Source organism: Lathyrus oleraceus, chromosome 6 (assembly GCF_024323335.1).
Source record: "Lathyrus oleraceus cultivar Zhongwan6 chromosome 6, CAAS_Psat_ZW6_1.0, whole genome shotgun sequence".
NCBI lineage: Eukaryota > Viridiplantae > Streptophyta > Magnoliopsida > Fabales > Fabaceae > Lathyrus > Lathyrus oleraceus.
Genome location: NC_066584.1, coordinates 197,678,429 through 197,699,603, shown reverse-complemented (window position 1 = coordinate 197,699,603; position 21,175 = coordinate 197,678,429).

Genomic DNA, 21,175 nt, shown 5'->3' with positions numbered 1-21,175 from the left:
AAATACAGACAAGTGAATTCCGTCAACAAGCCTGACGGTAATCCAACACAAATGCAAGATCTAACTGGATGAGGGTCCCGCAGGTGGCCCTATCTCGTCTTCCATCCTCACGAACTCTGCGGCGAACCTGAGCTCTGTGTTCTCCTGTTGTAGTCTCCCCACTTCCTTCTGATGAATCTTCATCTGCCTGAAGTAGTGGTCTCTCTCAGCCATATAGTGATCTCTCTCTGCAATGATCTTTAGCTTCTCTGACTCCTTGACTTGCAGCTTTGCCTCCCACTCAGCAATGAGACCCCTGACTCTGTCATCTCTCTGATCCCGGACAATGATCTGCCTCCTCTTTTCATCTTCAATCACCTTTGATGCTCTGAACAGCTTATCTTTAGTGATGTCGTGCTCCCGGTTAGACGATGCTAAAGCCTGGCTGATCTTCCCATAGTAGGCTGTATCCATCTCGAAGCGTTTGGCCTCCAAAGCATGTCGCTTGTCTTGATCTTCCATCTTCACTTTGATTTCCTGATTAGCTGCCTGAAAATGAGCAACACTTCTTTCCAACTCCGCTTTCTCTGCAAGTAACTGATCTCTGGCCCTCTTCATCTCAAGGAACTCCTCCATGCTGACAGATGAACTTGGACCCTCAATCCTAGGACACACTGAGTCACCTCCAGGGAACGGTAGAAATGTAGACTCAATCCTCTTCCGCAACCAATCCTCAAATAGTGGAAAATACCGGCAGTTGACTTTGCCATAAGGAACCTTACCCCTCCTCTGGATATCTCGCCATTCGTCCAATACCTGCCTCAGCTTGGTCTGGTTACCATCAATCGGGAAATAGAAGGACTCCTGAATCTCTCGCCCGAGAGGAGGACCCTCTATAGCAAACCCCATCTGTCTCCGGAGAAGCATCGGGTTGTAATTAATGCAACCCTGAACTCCCACCAAAGGCACATTAGGTAAACTCCCACAATTGCATATGAAGTCCTGACCAGCTAAACCATTATGAGTCCAAGCAATGTCATCAGCCCGCAGACCCATCAATCGGAAGGACCACTTGACACTAGGGTCAATCTGAACAAAAGCACCTCGGGAAGGCAAATACCCCATGAACCATCTAAAGAGCAACTGAGAGCAGCATCTGACCAGACCCCCACGCCTCTTCTCATTCCTGTTATGCACTGAATAGTAGACATCTCCAATCAGGGTAGGAATAGGGTTTCTCTGCATAAACAATCTGATAGCATTATGGTCCACAAAATTCTTCTGGTTAGGAAACAACACAATCCCATAAATGCTCACAGCAATCAGAGCACAGACCGTCTTCCAGTTACCCACAGCAGCATGTTCCTTGGCATTGGCCTCCAAGAAACTCAAATGAAAACCGGGTAACTTCCCCTTTTCCTTCAATCCTTCCTTGACCATTTCCGGACTCAAATAAAGAGCGCGTGAAATCCCAAGGACATCTGGCTCTGCTCTGGTGACATGGAACGGAATCTGATCACGGATCTGAATACCCAGGATGCTGACATAATCCTCCATCAGAGGTCCCAACAGATAGTCTGGAAAAACGAAACACCTCAACCCAGGGTCATAAAACTGGAGAAGGGTATGGATGGCGCTTCTGTCACTGTCAGTGAGCCTGAAAACCATCTTCAGGATACCGCCATATGCCTCTCTAAACGTCCCCACATGGTCGGGAGTAATCAATGCTATCATATCCTTGAGCACACCAATCTCTGGATCAAAGAAACTGTAAGCAATGTTGTTCTTCAAACCGGTCCTCATATTGGAGCAGAAAATCTCTCAACCAGGATGTCGATCAAAAATGTCCCTGCATATGGGTAAACATGTGTTAGATGCAATTAATGCAAAATGTAATGATGCTGATGAATGTATGCAATGCGTTGCCATCCTCCAAGCCATCTGATCATTTGCACTGAATCTGGGCTCTGAACTGATCATAACCATCTGAGGAATGTACAATCCCAATTCTGACCCACGGGTTCCGAAATAAACGGAAGACAGATACATCATCATCACCATCATCACCAAACCATATCCGAGTAGACACATCACCCTTATCTGAATCGGCCCGGGGAACCCGAAATAAACGGATCCCCACTGATAAATACCTCGGCCCGGGGAATCCTGAAATAAACGGATCCCCACTGATAAATCACGGACAACACTCCGGCGTCACGGCAATAAATGACCATAAATCCGACTTATAATTATGTCTCTGAATCACAGATCAAAAGTCACCATCTGGAGGCTATCTGAACAAACATCTGACAGAACAACCCTCCCCTCACAGGTAAGTTCTAATCAAGTCATCCTAAGGCGGATAATGGTCTCGACAATCGGGCGGAGATACTCAATGGGTTTGCCCTTTCGGGTGTGCCATTGTAGCTCCCTTAAAATCGTCTAAACCAAAGATCCGGGAATGATCGGTCACCAGAGTCAACAACTCAAATGGAGTGACTCAAACAAAGCGGAATATCCACAGAGATGAGCACTATCAAGTGAGCCTCGTCCGGCTTGTGGCACATCACGCCGCCAGGCACATGTTGACTTAACATGAAAGAGGCAACGTGAGACCACACTAGTCCTAGGTGTATACTCGGGCCTGGGTTTTAACCCCACTCAGAACACCCACCCCACACAGAGGAACCACCTGCATAGAGGACGGCAACAACATGATGGTATGATGCATGCAAACATTTAATGCAAATATATACACACTGGTTAGAATAATAAATGCAATAAATAACACAAACAAGCAACCTAAACTAATCCTAGAACGCTAGGAAGGACTCGCTTAGGGACGATGGACCAGCATAGGTCTACATCGTGAATTCCCCAGTGGAGTCGCCAGCTGTCGCATCCTGCGAAAAATCAACCGGCGAGACTCAAAAATAAAAACACACAGAGCCGCCACTAAACGTTATTTATCCCAAGATAGGGAAAGGAAACGCTCAGAGAAACCTGGAAAGACATGGTCTCGCGACCAGAGAGAAAAGGTTCGGGAGTCGGTTACGCGAGGGGAAGGTATTAGCACCCCTCACGTCCGTCGTACTCGACGGGATCCACGTCTTAGAATAAAGAAAAGGTTGCTAAACATCACACACACACAAGGGAACGCAGGTGGGGTTAAGAGAAGGGAGCTCGATAAGGTATCGCACCTTATGCCTACATATCTTGTCTGGAACAAGAATCAGAGCCTCTGTAGTTCGGCTTACGCACGCCAAACAACACAAAACAATCAAACACACAAGGGTGGCAAACATGGAGCCCGACAACCACTGGATGGAATTACGTCGGCATCCGAACCAAAACACACTCAAAAGGGCAAACGTGGAGCCCGACTGCCAATCACTGGGCTTACGTCGGCATCCGAGCCAAACACACATAATCAGATAACAAGTAAACGCACGCAAAAAGAAAAAGGTTGCCCGGAGTGGTCTCGCACGACCACCTGCCTACATACCTCGTCTGGAACGAGGATCAGGGCGATGTAGTTCCCCTAAACAGGGGAGAAACTCTCTCCTAACCAGAAACAGAGGGAAAAACACGACACTAGGGAGCTGAGACTCGAGCCTAATGTTGTCATGCATCGTTAACCCTAAGTTCAGTTTTCTATCCTACTTGCATAAGCAACTAATCTAACCAGGAAAGAAGCTAGCACACAAGCATACAATCATATATCATCAAATGAGAACAGGTATCTCAAACAAGCATGTCAATCAGATATCCACATAACACGCACTATAGCCAAACAAGGGGCTCAATCAATCAGGTTTGACTGCCTCAGCAAGTCGTCTGTACGGGCTGTGTTTGCTCTTAACCTTGCCATTACGAGGCTAAGGTGAAGCAGATGATAGGATGAAGTGAGGATCAGACCTCACAGCTCTTATCCCTAACCAGGGAGAGCTGACAAATGAGCATGGGTCCAGAATAGGGGAACCCTTCTATACTCGATGACTCTGACTCAATGTGCACTGCACAGGATCTTGGGCTTTTGATCTCAATGCTACAACCATGTAATGGGAGCAAGGAGAAGACTCACTGAATAGTGGGGGACAGGTTGCTTGCCCCTACCTTCCACCAATTGCCTTACTTGAAGGACTTTCACCTGCTTGGGCTTAAAAATAAACATACACAAGCATTGCCTCTTAAGGAGGACTTCAGACAATTTGCCCGGCCCGGTAACAGCCGGGTCTCCAGACTACATGAAGTCAAAAAGACTTACCTCAATGCCAATTGCTTAAGCAAAGCAAAGCAATAGTTCACAAGGAACTGAGCAACTAAAGTACCTGGAAACAGTCAAACACAGTTAGTACTCAATCAGACAAACTATACAGCAAACAATCAAACAGTTTAAACAATACAACACAAAGCAAGCTCAAGGCTTAAGCCCAAGCTCCAACACCTACAAAACAATGCTATGTTAGTGTACAAACATCCACAACATCAATTAAAATCAACTTGTATCATTCTCCATGTACATTGCTTTTTTTGATCCTGAAAAATCAAGCAAATATTAGCAACTAGACCACTAGGCCAAGCCTAGGGTCCAAAAGCAAGAAAAAACTTAAAACAGCAAGGTATCCACCATCCAACATCAAATTATCATCAAACAAGAGCAAACATCCTTGGTCTCATGTTTATATCATCCATCATGTTCAATTCATGCACAAAACAATCCATATGAGGTCAAATGAACCACCAAGCATACAAACAGAATTATTGCATTCAAATCTATACCAAAATAAATCCAAAAATTCTCAAATTAAATACACCTAAACAGGGGTCAATCACGGTCCACCATGTCAAATTTGAGCTTAATTGGGCAAATGAAACCATGTCAATGAAAATCCACAAAAACAGACACAATTACATGCTTCAATTCACACCATCAATGCATACATCCAATTCAAAAATTCATATCTCATTGAAAACAAAAAAGAAATGGATGAGACCAAAACAGGGAGGTCACACAATGTGTCTAGTTCATGCATATCAAATTTCATGGCCATACAATACAATATGAGGATTTCCCAATCAATCTACCAACATGTATCACATGAGCTTGCAATTTCAACAACCAGAAATGAAAAATCAAGATCAAATAGAAAATGCAGTGAAAAATTCTACAAATATTCATACAACATCACAACATGCCAACCAATCATCATGCAAAATTTCATTTTATTTCAACATGTATAGGTCACTCAAAAAAATCCTGCAAGTTGACATAATGAGGTGTGACACAAATTGTCACACCTAAGTTCCAGAATTTGCTGCTCTCTAACCAGGTATCCAAAATTCACGAAATTTACATATAAATAATCCTCAATGAGTCAAGAACCACCACAAAAATTTTCAAGAATTTATTTTATGATATGAGTATTTCATGATCAAATTGCAAAAATGTATCAAAAATGGACATACATCGGAAAACCCTAGGTCAAATAAAATATTCCCCAAGCACAACTTTGACCAATAGGTCAAAAAAAACCTACACTCACCAAGGAAGCTATAGAAAAAATTTCCATATTTTTTGGATTTTTTTACTATTTTTTATGAATTTTTTAAGGTGTTAGTGAATTTTTTAAGAATTAAAATGAATTAACTTAAATTAACAAAAATGAAATTTCAGTGGCATTATGGTAATTTTTTTTTTGCGCGGCGGGAAACAGCAAATTTGAAAATTCAAATGACAATTTGGATCAAACATCATCTTCTTCATCGTTTTCAGTAAGAGATTTTCCAGAATTTTCAAAATCATGAAGAACATCAAATGCTAACGAAAATGGACATGGCCGGTACCATTCGAACCGTCTCAACAAGAGGATTACAACTATGAACTCTATTTCTCTCAACTCTTCCTAAATCAAACGAATCACTCGATCTAGGGTTTCACATCTAAAATTCGAATCCGAATATCTCCCTACACAGTCCTCCATTCGCAATTCCAAAACTATCACGACGATCTACATAGCAAGCTCTATAAAACGCATATGCACATCGAGCAAAACATGAAACTCGAAAATTGCTCAAACCTGTAATGGCAGTCGTGATTGAGAGGTCTTTTGCGCTTCTTTTCTTCAAACAGCAGTAGAAGAAGCTCCAGGCAAGGTGATGTGATGCTCAGGTCCCTTCAATTTCGCTCCTACAGCTCGCAATCCGAAATCACCATGGATGAAGGCAATAGCAACAGTCACGATGCAGCACCTAATTCCTCTTAATTTTGCAAAACAGATGGTGAGGATGAGGTTTGTGATCGAATGCAACAAGAATCTCCAATTTTGGTTGAAGAATGAGGAAGAAAAGTGAGATTGAAGATTGGTGTGTTCTTGAAGGTTTGAGAGAATTGGAAGAGTTCTAGATCTAGCTTTGGAGAATGTGATTTTCTGTTATGATTAGATGATGATTATGAATATATACTTCAACTTAATCCACACTTAATCACCTTAATTAACCAAACCAAATGTAATTAGCATAATATGGTTTAACTTAAGCAAGGGCAAAATGGCCTTTTCACTCAAGCCCTGTGACAGCTCATTGACAGCTCATACATTCTCAATTGATATTTGGAGTGTGTTGGCTCAAATGAGATTTTCACCCTTGTGCATGAAGATGGTGCATGAAGTAATATGGACATGAACAGTGCTGTATGAGAGCTCAAAATAGAGTTATGTATTGATACATAACACTTTTTAACAGTATGCATCGATACATAACTTGTTTGCATCGATACATGGCACTTTTTAACAGTGTGCATCGATACATAACTTGTTTGTATCAATACAAGGCACTTTTTAACAGTATGCATCGATACATAACTTGTTTGCATCGATACAAGGCACTTTTTAACAGTGTGCATCGACACATAACTCGTGTGCATCGATACATGGCCCTTTTTTGCCTTGCACGCATCGATACGAAATTCGTGTGCATCGATACATGGAAAATTTTGCCATGCACGCCCGGTGGTAATTTGACCATATCTCCTCAACCGTTCATCCGATTCTCACGATCTTGGACTTTTTGAAAATGGGAGAGAAAGATCTACAACTTTCATGTTCAACAAAATTCCATTTGAAGCTTTTTTGATGGGGGAAAATTGGGTTGAAGTCGTTCCAAAAACTTGCCATCCTTTTGGAAACTTGAAACCATAGGTCATTTTACCTTTTGGAAACCTTTGCTATGACCTCAAATCCTTCAATGTGAGTATTTGAAATGTCAAATGAGACTTGTTTGAACATGAATGGAGTATCTCTTGCCCTCTCCCTCCTCCAAATCCATCAATCCAGGCACAGTTGACCACAATTGACTTTTCTAACAGATAGATGAATTTGGCTACGCACTGATCAAATTGAGCCCCAAACTCCTGATGAAATGGCTCAACCATGAAACCCTAGCATCCATGAGCTCAATATAATCACATTATGATCCTCATATACATCATAGCCCCCATCTCCTGATTATGCCCTGATTGGCCCAATGCAGATGATTAAGGTTGACCAGTGGTCAAAACCCTAATCTCAAGGAATCTTCTTCAATCTTCTGATGACATCCAACCATGATGATGATGATGTATCATTTCAAACAAGATGAATACCAATATCCTTGAGAATCCTGAAACCCTAATTCACGGCCCAATCCTCAGATGGCCATGATCAGTCAGTAAACCCTAGGCTTGCACCCTCTGACTTCCTCATCTTCTGATCAAGACTTGGGAAGATGGCTGGCACAATGTAACCACATGATATGCAACATGAAATGCCTAATGTCCTAAAATGAGATGCAAATATGTTAATGCTAGTCCCAAGAGAGGAGGGCAAATTTTGAGGTGTTACAAAATCTTAGAAAACAAGACACCAACTCAGGAAGAAAGTGTGACACTGTCGGTGGTGCAAGAAAAGCTACCTGAACCAAAACCCATCATTAAGCTTCCATTCCCACAAAGAAACAAAAAGAAGAAGCAAGATGAGAAAATTTTTCAGAAATTCATGGAGTTGTTCAGGAAACTAGAAATCAATATTCCATTCTCTGAGGCACTCGAGCAGATGCCTATCTATGCGAAGTTCATGAAAGACATCATCTCCAAGAAGCGCACCACTGACACTGACCCTGTTATATTAACTGAAACTTGTAGTGCTATTTTGCAGGGTATGAAGATTCCAGTAAAGAAGCCAGATAGAGGTTCTGTGACCATCCCGTGTACCATTGGAGATAGGTCTTTTAAAAGGGCGCTGATTGATTTGGGGGCTAGTGTTAGCCTTATGCCTTTGTCTATTTACAGGAAGCTAGGAATTGGAAATGTTCAAGATACCAGAATGACACTTCAATTTGCTGACCACTCAGTGAAGAGACCTTTTGGGGTAGTTGAGGATGTTCTGGTCAAAGTTGATAAATTTGTTTTTCCTGTTGATTTTGTAATTTTGGAAATGCCAGAAGATGAAGAGATACCTCTGATTCTGGGCAGACCTTTCTTAGAAACAGGTAGATGCATGATAGACATTGAGGGAGGTACCTTGACCCTAAAGGTATATGATGAAGAGCTCAGAATTGATGTCCGAGATACTATGAAACATAAAGAGAATAGGTGTACAAATCACTCTGTGGAAGTCATTGATCAAATAGTAACTAGCACAATGCAAAGAAAGTTTCCTGAATTACCGTTGGAAAGAGTTCTTAGTCTGTCGGTCAGAGAGGATGAAGAGAATGATGATGAAACAGAAAAAGAAGTGATTGCCATGCTGGATACACAACCTCTTTGGATGAAATCCAAACCACGCCGGTGGGAGGATCTGAGATCTGCACCAGAATCAGAAAATGAAAAGGTAGGTAAACCAGGTATAAATTTTGAATTAAAATAATTACCTGTAAATCTTAAATATGTCTTTCTAGGATCTGGAACAAATTATCCTGCTATTATCAGTGTTGAGCTAAATGCAACAGATGAGGAAAAGTTGATACAGGTACTAAAGAAACATAAAAGTGCTATTGGGTGGACTATTGAGGATTTAAAAGGTATTAGCCCCACAGTATGCATGCATAAGATACTGATGGAGGATAATCAGAAACCAGTAGTACAACCACAAAGGAGGTTAAATCCAGCAATGAAAGAAGTGGTAAGGAAAGAGGTTGTAAAGTTGTTAGATTCGGGAATGATTTACCCCATTTCTGACAGCTTGTGGGTAAGTCCAGTGCACGTGGTACCAAAGAAAGGAGGAACCACAGTAATTTTAAATGAAAAGAATGAACTGATCCCAACTCGCACAGTGACCGGGTGGCGAGTATGCATTGATTACAGAAGACTGAACACAGCAACAAGAAAGGATCATTTTCCTCTCCCTTTTATTGATCAAATGTTTGAAAGACTTGCAGGTCATGAGTATTATTGCTTTCTGGACGGATATTCGGGATACAATCAAATTGCTGTAGCCCCGGAAGATCAGGAAAAAACTGCATTTACATGTCCTTATGGTATTTTCGCTTACAGACGGATGCCATTTGGGCTATGCAATGCCCCAGCTACTTTTCAGAGGTGTATGACATCTATATTCTCCGACATGCTTGAAAAGTATATGGAGGTGTTTATGGATGATTTCTCTGTGTTTAGTTCTTCTTTTGATAATTGTTTAGCTAACTTGTCTCTTGTTTTGCAAAGATGTCAGGAAACTAACCTTATTCTCAATTGGGAGAAATGTCATTTCATGGTGCAGGAAGGAATTGTGCTAGGACACAAAATTTCCCACAAAGGAATTGAAGTGGACAAAGCCAAAGTGGAGGTTATAGCTAACCTCCCACCTCCGGTGAATGAAAAAGGGATAAGGAGTTTTTTGGGTCATGCAGGTTTTTATCGCAGGTTTATCAGGGACTTTTCAAAAGTAGCCAAACCATTGACTGATTTGCTAGTCAAGGACAAGCAATTTAATTTTGATAAAAACTGCATGGTAGCTTTCGAAACGTTAAAGAGTAAGTTGATCAGTGCACCTGTTGTAATCGCCCCCGATTGGTCCTTGCCTTTCGAAATAATGTGTGATGCAAGTGACCTTGCTGTGGGGGATGTCCTAGGACAGAGAAAGGACAAATTATTGCATGTGATTTATTATGCTAGTCATGTCCTTAACCCGGCCCAAATGAATTATGCAACTACCGAAAAGGAGTTGTTGGCCGTGGTTTATGCTTTTGACAAATTTAGATCGTATTTGCTTGGTTCAAAAGTCATTGTGTATACTGATCATGCTGCTTTAAAGTATTTGTTTGCTAAACAGGAATCAAAACCAAGACTTTTGAGATGGATCCTCCTCCTTCAGGAGTTTGATTTGGAAATCAAAGACAAAAAGGGGTGCGAGAACACGGTCGCGGACCACTTATCTCGCATGTCCCCAATCAAAGAAACGGAGGAGGAACATCCTATTCAGGACACATTCGCTGATGAGAAAATACTTGTTGTTCAGGAGATACCATGGTTTGCTGACTATGCCAACTATGTGGTAGGTGGGGTTATACCTGATGACTTTAATTCTCACCAAAAGAAAAAGTTTCTTTATGATTGCAGGTTATACCTATGGGATGATCCATTTCTCTATAAAAAGGGAGTGGATGGTTTGATCAGAAGATGTGTTCCAAAAAGAGAGCAAGCCGATATTCTGAAAGCTTGTCATAATTCGGAGTATGGTGGACATTTCAGTGGAGATAGAACTGCAGCAAAAGTCCTCCAATCGGGTTTGTATTGGCCGTCGCTCTTCAAGGATGCAAATTCTATAGTCCGAGAATGTGATAGGTGCCAACGAATAGGTAACATTACAAAGCGGAATCAGATGCCGCAAAACTCCATGCTAGAAGTGGAGTTGTTTGATGTTTGGGGCATTGATTTTATGGGACCGTTTCCGCCATCATCGGGTAAGAATTACATATTGGTTGCGGTCGATTATGTGTCAAAGTGGGTAGAGGCTGTGGCATTACCAACAAATGATGCTAAAGTGGTGGTGAAGTTCTTGAGGCATAACATCTTCTCTAGGTTTGGGGTACCACGGGCTTTAATTATTGACCAAGGTACGCATTTTATAAATAAACTCTTGGAGAATCTGTTGAAGAAGTATAATGTCAAACATAAGATAGCCACACCATATCACCCCCAGACGAGTGGGCAAGTGGAAGTATCCAACCGTCAAATAAAGCAGATCTTAGAAAAAACGGTAAGTGCTTCTCGGAAAGATTGGTCAGTAAAGCTGGATGATGCATTGTGGGCATACAGGACTGCATTTAAAACACCAATAGGTATGTCCCCCTATCAATTAGTTTACGGTAAGGCTTGTCATTTACCACTCGAACTCGAGCACAGAGCCTTCTGGGCCTCCAAATTCCTAAACTGTGATCTTTTTAAAGCTGGTGAATCCCGAATTCTTCAACTTCATGAGTTGGAAGAATTCAGGAATCAAGCTTATGAAAATGCCAAAATTTACAAAGAACAAACAAAAAAATGGCACGATCAAAAGATCCAGAAGAGGGAATTTCGGGAGGGACAACTTGTACTGCTGTTTAATTCCAGGTTGAAGCTGTTCCAAGGGAAATTGAGGTCAAGATGGTTAGGACCGTTCGTCATTAACAAAGTACTTCCTTATGGAGCAATAGAGCTTAAAAATGAGAAGAATGGCGACACCTTCAAAGTCAATGGTCAGAGGTTGAAACCATACAATCCCGGTGAAGGGGGACCAATTGAAACTGTTAAACTCATCTGAGTATGAGGTGTCCCGTCGAGCCATGCGACGTTAAACGAAGCGCTGCTTGGGAGGCAACCCAAGGGAGGTTTGATTGATTTTGTCATTTTATTTTTCCCGAGTCAGTTTCTTTTAAGAACAAATTTTTTAAAAATATAAAAAAAAAATTGTGAAAATGAATCTGCCAATACGCGTATGGACCTCATGATACGCGTATTGGACAAAAAAATGCACCCCTCTGGTGAAACGCGTATGATACGCGTAAAGAAGAAGAATACGCGTATGATACGCGTAAGGGACCAGGCCATACGCGTATCACATTATGATACGTGATCTGTTACGCAGATCACTTTTTGCACTTGTTTCAGCAGCGTATGATACGCGTATGGCACATTGATACGCGTATGGGAGCCAGATACGCGTATTGGCAGCGTATGATACGCGTATCAGTTTTATGGGCATGCTTATATAGTTTTTGTCCGTACGGACTTCATTTTCTCACTTTTTCGTTACGTGTTTTGTGCGTATTGCTGTGATTGTTCTCTGTTTTCTTCTCTTTCATTCAGTTTACAGATCCATATCATGTCTCAATCACCAAACGAAGTCAACACATTCCGTACCACCTACCATGAAGATAGATATGAGCAAATCAAGAGTCGAAGCATGGTCGAAGAAAAACATTGGATGTATCAGAATGACACGTATCCAGAGGTCACTAATATTCTAAAAAGGCAGAAGTTGATCTACTTCAATGACAAAATCCAACCGGTTTCACTGGATCTGATCTGGGAGTTTTACGCTAATGCACTACGGGTAACATCCGATGAAGACGATCCCACAGGGAATGCATCGTTCGTTTCATGGGTAAGGGGCAAAGTTATCAAATATGATGGGAAGACGATTAACAATGTGCTGAAATGCAAATTCTATGATTCCGTTTGCCCGTTTGCCGAAATGAAACGGTCTGACAAGAACTACTGGCCATACACTGATATGAAAAACTCACTGATTAGGCCAGGTCATGATTGGGCTCCCACTTCAAAAATCTCTCCGGCGAAGATTATGGTAGTTGATCTAGCTCCGATTCCTAAGGCATTGGCATATTTCATTCATCATAATTTGAGCACTAATCGGAGCGGGTCGGAATTGATATCAGAGCGTGCCCTACTGCTCCATCAGATCCTGCATCAGAAACAAGTGAATATTAGCCAGATCATCGCTGCTGATATGGATGACATCGCTCAGTCGCCAAAGAAATTCTTAGGCCATGCGACTGTGATTTACCTGCTGTGCAAGAAAGCGGGTGTTCCGGATTTCTCTGATTCGCTGATGTTGCGACCGGCTGCACCGCTGAACGCCCATTGGATGAAGGAGAGGATGGTCACAGATGATCCGCCCCGACCTCTGAGGCGACCACGAGACAGGGAGGGAAGCACCAGTGCTCTGCACCAGGAGGCTCAGCCGAATGTAGCAGAGACACAGCCACCTCAGCCTCCTCCAATTGATGAGAACTCCAGAGAGTACCGGATGCAGATGTCACAGTTTTGTGTTATGCAGGACTTCTGCTTTCAGTATGGACTGTCAGGGAGAGTTCTTACTCATCAGACAGATCTGTGGGAGGAGACACAGCGCTTTAGAGATAGATTCTCCGGACCGCCTCCAGCACCTCACTTTGGCCAGTTCACCTTTCCTTGGTGGAACCAGCCAGTTCAGATAGGGGGAGAGATTCCGCAGCAGCCACTGCAGCAGCCACCGCACCAGACACCACCTCAGCAGCAGCAGTCTCCGTCGGGCCACACAGAGACGTTGACGCCTATCTCTGCCTTCGCACGAGGGCAGACTATGTTGGACCCGACAGATATGATTAACTTTGATACCCATATGCAGGACGGTGGACGGAGTGATTGAGTTTGATTATGTTTGTTGTACTTTTGGTTTTCTTTGTGTAACTTTTGTTTTTTTATTTATTCAGTTGTTAATTTCTGTTGCTTTGATGTAACCACCTATTATAGGTTGGCTTATTCTAATGAATTTGATTTGGTTTACCTCCAGTTTCCTGTTTATTTCATTAGATACGTGACTATGTCTGGCTATTGGTTTTCTTGATCATTTACACCAACTACTTGGGGCGTCCTCTCTTTCAGTCCCCTGACTGTAGATATTGTTGTTTATGATTGGACGCACTGGTTAAGATTAACATCAGAACCACGAGCATGAGCTTTGAACTCAGAGGTATGATAGAACAAGTCAGCTTAACCCGTCCTGGTGAGTTCATAAAAAGCCAAACACTTATCATCATATGAGAGATATCAGGTATGTCTTTATCAATCTTGGTTTGCGTACGTTCTTTTGTTATTATTAGCTGTACGAATACACACACTGAGGCATGTTTTTTGTTTATCACCTAGAGCCTTTCTAGCCATCCCATTATTATTATTATCCATTGTTTTACCCTGTTGAGCCTGTTAATCATTTATTTTTGATATACCCGTTTTTTTTCTAAAGCCATGACCTTGTACCTATCCTACCAATTGTACCTATCCTACCTGGTTCAGAGTATGTGAGGATTGATTTCAGCTTTACGGTTCTATCTAAGTTTGGGGTTGCTGTTGGAATAGCAACCTTTAAGTTTGGGATAGCTTTGCAGTACATGAATAGTAAGTGAATGTCGTATAAAAAAAAAACAAAAAAAAAAACAACAACAACATGAAAAGAAAGAAAGAGAAAAGCAAAAAACAATAAAAGAACAGCTTTTGAAAGATGCTACATTCACTATAGATAAAAGGAAAAGAGGATTGCATAACCCTACAGGAATAATAGAAAAGAAACGTAGTGAGAGAATGATTTCATGTACTCTGAACCAAAAACCCTTGTTCCAATTTCATACCCTACCTAAACCAAGACCCCGTTACAACCCTAAAAGACCTCAAAAAGTGTGTGTGATTGTACATGTTAATAGGATGAGAGAATTTATTCAAACTTCTGATTTGATATTGCATATTGTGATTTGAGAGTAATAACACTTTAACCCCGAGAGACTTGGTGAGAGTGTGATATAAGCTGACAGGTAAAGTCATATCTCTGAGGGAGAGAGTTTCTAGCTCGTTGGCTATGTGGAAGAATCAGAAAACCTGAAAAACATCAAGAGGTCCAGTGCGAAAGATTTCAGCAGTATTGTGGTAAGAACTGTTTTACAGTAAGTTTGGGGTGACATGATCTTTGCTGGTAACAAAATGTTACTTGAGGACAAGCAACAAGCTAAGTTTGGGGTTGTGATCAGTCACCATTTATGCTAGACATTCCACTATTTAACCGTAAATAAGTCAGGTAAACTGTGTAAACTGAAGCATTTTTAGTTAGATATAAGCTCAATTCTATAATATTAAGTGTGTTGTTAATTATGAGTTTCTTGAGGATATTTTACACTTTTTGGTATTTTAGCAGGTAAAAAACTAGTTTGGAAGCTCAGGGAATCAAACGTCAGATGAGAAATTGAGCCCGAGCAAGAAAACGGAAGAAAAAATCAATTTTTGGAGAACCTGCTGTCCATACGCGTATGGCCTTACATGATACGCGTATGGACCTTCCCAGTACGCGTAGCATACGTAAATGACCAGAGGGATGAAAAATTCAGCCAAAAGACAAGCTTCTAGTGATACGCGTACCAGTCTGGGCAATACGCGTACCAGTCTGGGCAATACGCGTACCAGACTGGGCAATACGCGTATCAGAGGCTGTGTTACGTGCAGTACGCGTTTGAGACCAGCCAATACGCGTATGGGACAGCTCAATACGCGTATGGAGCATAAAATCAGGAAAAATCCAACTGAAGAGCTATTAAGAGGCCAGACCACGATTTTCCGGGGGTTGGACATTTTGGAGAGAAAAAAGACGTGTTTTGAGGGCTGGAGACTCTACGAATATCAAAGGATTCATATGTTCAAGAGTTTTCTGACTATTGAAGATTGATTCCTCACGAAATTCTGTAATGACAACAATATTAATCTTTGTTTTTATTTCTAGTATGAGTAGCTAAACCCCCCATTGCTAGGGGGGTGACCCTGATTCTGAATGTGACAGATTTGATGTTTATGAATGCATTGATTATTTCTTCTTTTCCATTGATTTGTTCTTATTACCGTTCTTTATGCTTTATTCGTCGGACCAACGAATGATGATTATTATGAATAGTTTAAGCTGGACCGCGATTATTCATTGACCTGGATAAGAACTTTGGATAGTAAAAATAACCTAGGACTAGGGATTTTCTATCTGACCGGTAATTCTTGATAATTGAATGCTTGAGTATGAACTTAATTATTTATGGACATAGTAATTAGGTTACAGAATCAAAGGTCTGTTTACTAAGGACTTAAGAATAGATACCCTTGAGGACCGGAATTAATTTGACAGGAATATTGTCTTAGCCTTCATAAATTATATCTGTTACAGGAAGTTTCATTCACCGACCCTAGCAATCGTCTCTCATTTGTATCTCGTTCAACCTTTTCACTTTATTTACTTATTTGCAATTGGTAGGATAATTACTCACAACACAAAAACCAAAGGCTTTTGTCTAATTGAAACAATCTGTAAACTCTGTATCATCAAGCAGTCCTTGAGATCGACAAACAGGGAATTTCCCTTTTATTACTACAGTGAGAAAAATAGTACACTTGCTATTTTCCCATCAATTCTTCTGGCGTGATTCCCTCTAGCTTCTTCGTCGGACATCTGCTCAGGATATATGTCACAGTCGACACAGCTTCTCCCCCATAATTCTTTGGATAAATGCTTGCCTTTCAACATACTTCTAACCATATTCATAATGGTTCTATTCTTCCTTTCTGCGACTCCATTCTACTATGGAGTGTAGGGTGACACCACCTCATGCACAATCCCTTCTTTCGACACATATTCTCCACCACCATCAGTCCTCAAAATCTTGATCTTTCGATCGCTCTGTCTTTCGACCATAGATTTAAACTTGGCAAATACCTCGATCACTTCACTTTTTTCTAGATTAGGTAAGACCACAGTTTTTGACTAAAATCATCTATGATTGTAACAAAGTATTTGTTACCTCCAATCGAATCCACATGGAGAGGACCACATACATCAAAGTATATGACTTCAAGAATTGCCTTCGACCTACTTCCTGCATCCTTACTGAAGTTGTTCTTATGATGCTTTGCCTGCACACATTCTTCACACACTTCATTTGGAATGTCGATTTCTGGTAATCCTGAAACCATATTTCTTTTCTTCAAATCTCTGATGTCTTTGAAATTGAAATGGCCAAGCCTATAATGCCATATCCATTCATCTCTGCTGGCTGTTGTTGCAAGGCACTTATGCTCCATCACATTAAACTCAATCTTTAAGGTTCTATTCTGAGACATTGGAGCCTTCAAGATCAACCTTCCATTTGAGTCGAGAACTCTCATCATCTTGTCTTTGATCGACACCTTGTAGTTCTTTTCGACTAACTGCCCTATGCTGAGCAAATTACTCTTCATGCCTGGTATGTACAACACATTTGAAATTATTGACCTCTTGCCATCTTTCCTCATAATCAGAACATCACCAACATCTTTAGCTGCTAGAGTGTTGTCATTTGCAAATTTCACTATGTTCTTCATTGAGGGCTTTATATTGACAAACCAATCTTTCCTTCCAGACATGTATGATGAGCATCCTGAGTCCAAGTACCATTGGTCCTTGAATCTCTCTTCTTCTCTTGTTGTAACCATCAGTAACGTATCTTCTTCTTCGTGTTTCGCCAGCTTTGCATAAGTTTCTTGATTCTTCTGCTTTTCTGGACAATCACTAGAATAGTGACCATACCTTTGACAATTGCAACACTGAATGTGACTCTTGTCTGGCTTTTTACCACCACCTCTTCCTCTACCTGTAACACCACCTCTTTGGTTGCCTTATTTCCAGGGTTTTCTCTGATTCAACCAGTTTCCTCTTTGTTGATTTCGACCAGTCGAATTGTTGTGACCTCCTCTGCCTTTGTTTCCATTCTAGCTACCTTTGCCTTTTCTTTCTTTTACTGATTGAGCCTGCAAAGCCATATCACTCTTCGACTTTCCTGTAGCTCTTTCAGCCATTCTATGTTCATGAGATTCAAGTGTCCCTTGAAGCTCTTCCTTTGTCAATTTTTACAAATCTTTCGACTCTTCTATGGCTACTACCATGTGGTCGAACTTTGGAGCCAACGACCTCAAGATCTTTCCAACAACAGATCTTGATGTCAACACTTCTCCACATACCTTGATTTGATTCAACAGTTTCGTAACCTTGGTGAAAAAATCAGTTATGCTTTCATTGTCTTCCATCTGAAGCAATTCATACGTTCTTTTGTGAGTTTTTAACCTCACCCTTTTCACCTTCTCCGCGCCTCCAAACGATTTCTCCAGAATTTCCCATGCTTCTTTCGCTGACTCTGCATTACTAACCTTTTCAAAGTTATCTGCATCAACACATTGATGGATTATAAAGAGAACTTTATAATCTTTCTTCTTCAATTCTTTATGTACATCCCTTTCTTGATCTGTCGCGGCTTCTACAAGCGTTGTTACTCTTTCCTTTACAAGATCCCAAAGATCTTGATAACAGAACACAACACTTATTTGCTTGCACCAATTCTCATAATTCTTGTTCTTGAGAATCGGAAGATTTGTTGGAAAATGCCCGTTTGGATGATTCGTTGCCATGGTGATTTTCTTCCCATGAATCGATTAACCGGAGCTCTGATACCAGATGTTGGAAATCCCCCAAAACCTATGGAGAATTTCAATCAATCTTGATGAATAAGATTGTAATTACCCACACAATAACAAAAAAAAAAGAACAATGGAGAAAGAAAGTAAATAACGATGAAGGAGAAGAGTAATAAAATTCTGCAGAGTTTCTCTCTGCCCACAAACTGTGGAAAACTTCTTATTCACTTTGCAACTGCAAAATACTGTGAATTACAAGTGTTGTGAATACTCTATTCACCTCTATTACAAAATAAGGGTTACTCCCTCTATTTATAGATTTAGGTTAACTTGGACCTCAAGTCAAAGCCCAAAACTATAAAAGTCCAAAATTATAAAAGCCCGAAATAACTAACATTACTCAACACACTAGGTGGTTCGACACTTCCTTACTTCTGTCGAGCAACCTGCTTTGATACAAGGAATTACAATTCAACAGTATATACCAGCATAAACGGGCATAATAATAAGTATGATTTAGAATTGTGAAATGCATGGCTAACGTATTTGAAAACACCAATTGCTTTTCTTTTTATAAAAAAAATTATCAACATCTCTATGTAGTCCACACGAATATAAATAAGAATGCAGTACTAGAAGTTTTCTGAAAAATTTGATAATTAAGATCGTAAGAGGAATAACTTCTCTATTTATAGAGAATTACTAAAATCTTATTCTCTTATTTTTTTTCAAAATAAATTCAATCATATTTAATTAAATTATTTTAATTAAATAAATATTATTTATATTTAAATAAAATCTTTTAATTAAATTAGAATAAAATATTAATTAAATTAAATCATATTCAATTTAATTAACAATCAATTTTCATTTATTTTATTAAATATTTTTAATCAAATAAATTATATATGTGTTAATATATTAAATAATTAAATTAGTATTAATAAATAATTAAATTAAATTATATTTCATTTAATAATTCATTCCACTATTAGTATTCTATGCATGTGTCTCTGTTGATTCTCGTAACATTGACAATAACATTACATCACCTATTTAATATTATAAACAGTGAGTGATATCTAGCAACACATCACTGCTACTCAAGTGACGAGAATGTATTGTGATGTGACATAACTTTTATAAGATAGTGATCATGTGTGCAATTATCATTTTACTCTCATATCTATATTAAACACATGACATAGAATGTGTCACACATGTATACCCCATTAATATATTTATTAGTCTCCGAGTGATCCACAATATCATCTAAACCAACAAAGACCATATGTTATAACACCTCTTCCAACGAGTAATTTAGCATTGAGTCAAGAAACAAAAATCTAAGTGTACGAAGACGTCCAAAGAACGAGGAATCCTAAGAGCCTCAAATACGGACCTACCAGTGAGTGTAGCAATGTCCACGACGAATAAAAGCGCTTACGAGGTCTTGTAAAATACAATCGAACTACCAGACGTCCATTGAGCGAAGCTGAACACACACACACACACACACACACACGAGAAAAGAGATCATTTGAACTTCAATAACTTTGTCCTCACTCTAATGTAACAACAAATATTTCACCCTCAGTAGGGAATGATACACGAGGGAAAGACACCTGAGCCCCTAACAACGTTGAAACATATCATAATCCAAGACACTTTCGGTTGACATTCTTACCTCACTCAATGTTTGTCCTAACAAGTATAGATGGAGCCAATATCCTAAATAAGGAAACTACGTTCGGTCGACACGACTGAGAAAGAACTCGGTGACGTAAGGAACTTTATCTCTATGCAACAACGCTCTCAGCGTAAACAAAATCCAATCAGACACCATGGGGAAAGCTCTTATGTCTCTTGCCAGCATGACAAAAATTAAGCTCCGGGGGATTATGGGGAGCAATGCCCACCTTAAAATAAAGGGAAGCAAACATGTTGCTTGCATGACTATTCGGAAGTTCAACCTCGAGCTACTCCTAAAAATGGTCGAGCACATATGGTTGTTAGCAAATGACTGTTCAAGTAAGCACTAATAGTCAATTAGTATTGGTTGCATTTACTTTTGACTATTAGTGCTTACTTCAACAGTTGTTTGCTAACAACCGTATGTGCTCGACCATCTTTAGGAGTAGCTCGAGGTTGAACTTCTGAATAGTCATGCAAGAAACATGCTTGCTTCCCTTTATTTTAAGGTGGACATCGCTCCCCATAATCCCCCAGAGCTTAATTGTCGTCATGCTGGCAAGAGACATAAGAGCTTTCCCCATGGCGTCTGATTGGATTTTGTTTACGCTGAGAGCGTCGTTGCATGGAGATAAAGTTCCTTACATCACCGAGTTCTTTCTCAGTCGTGTCGACCGAACGTAGTTTCCTTATTTGGGATATTGGCTCCATGCATTCTTGTTAGAACAAACATTAAGTGAGGTAAGAATGTCGACCGAAAGCGTCTTGGATTATGATACGTTTCAACGTTGTTAGGGGTTCAGGTTTCTTTCCCTCGTGTATCCTTCCCTATTGAGGGTGAAATATTTGTTGTTACATTAGAGTGAGGACAAATTTATTGAAGGTCAAAGGATCTCTTTTCTCGTGTATGTGTCTGTGCGTGTGTGTGTCCAGCTTCGCTCAACGGACGTCTGGTAGTTCGATTGTATTTTATGAGACCTTGTAAGTGCTTTTATTCGTCGTGGACATTGCTACACTCACTAG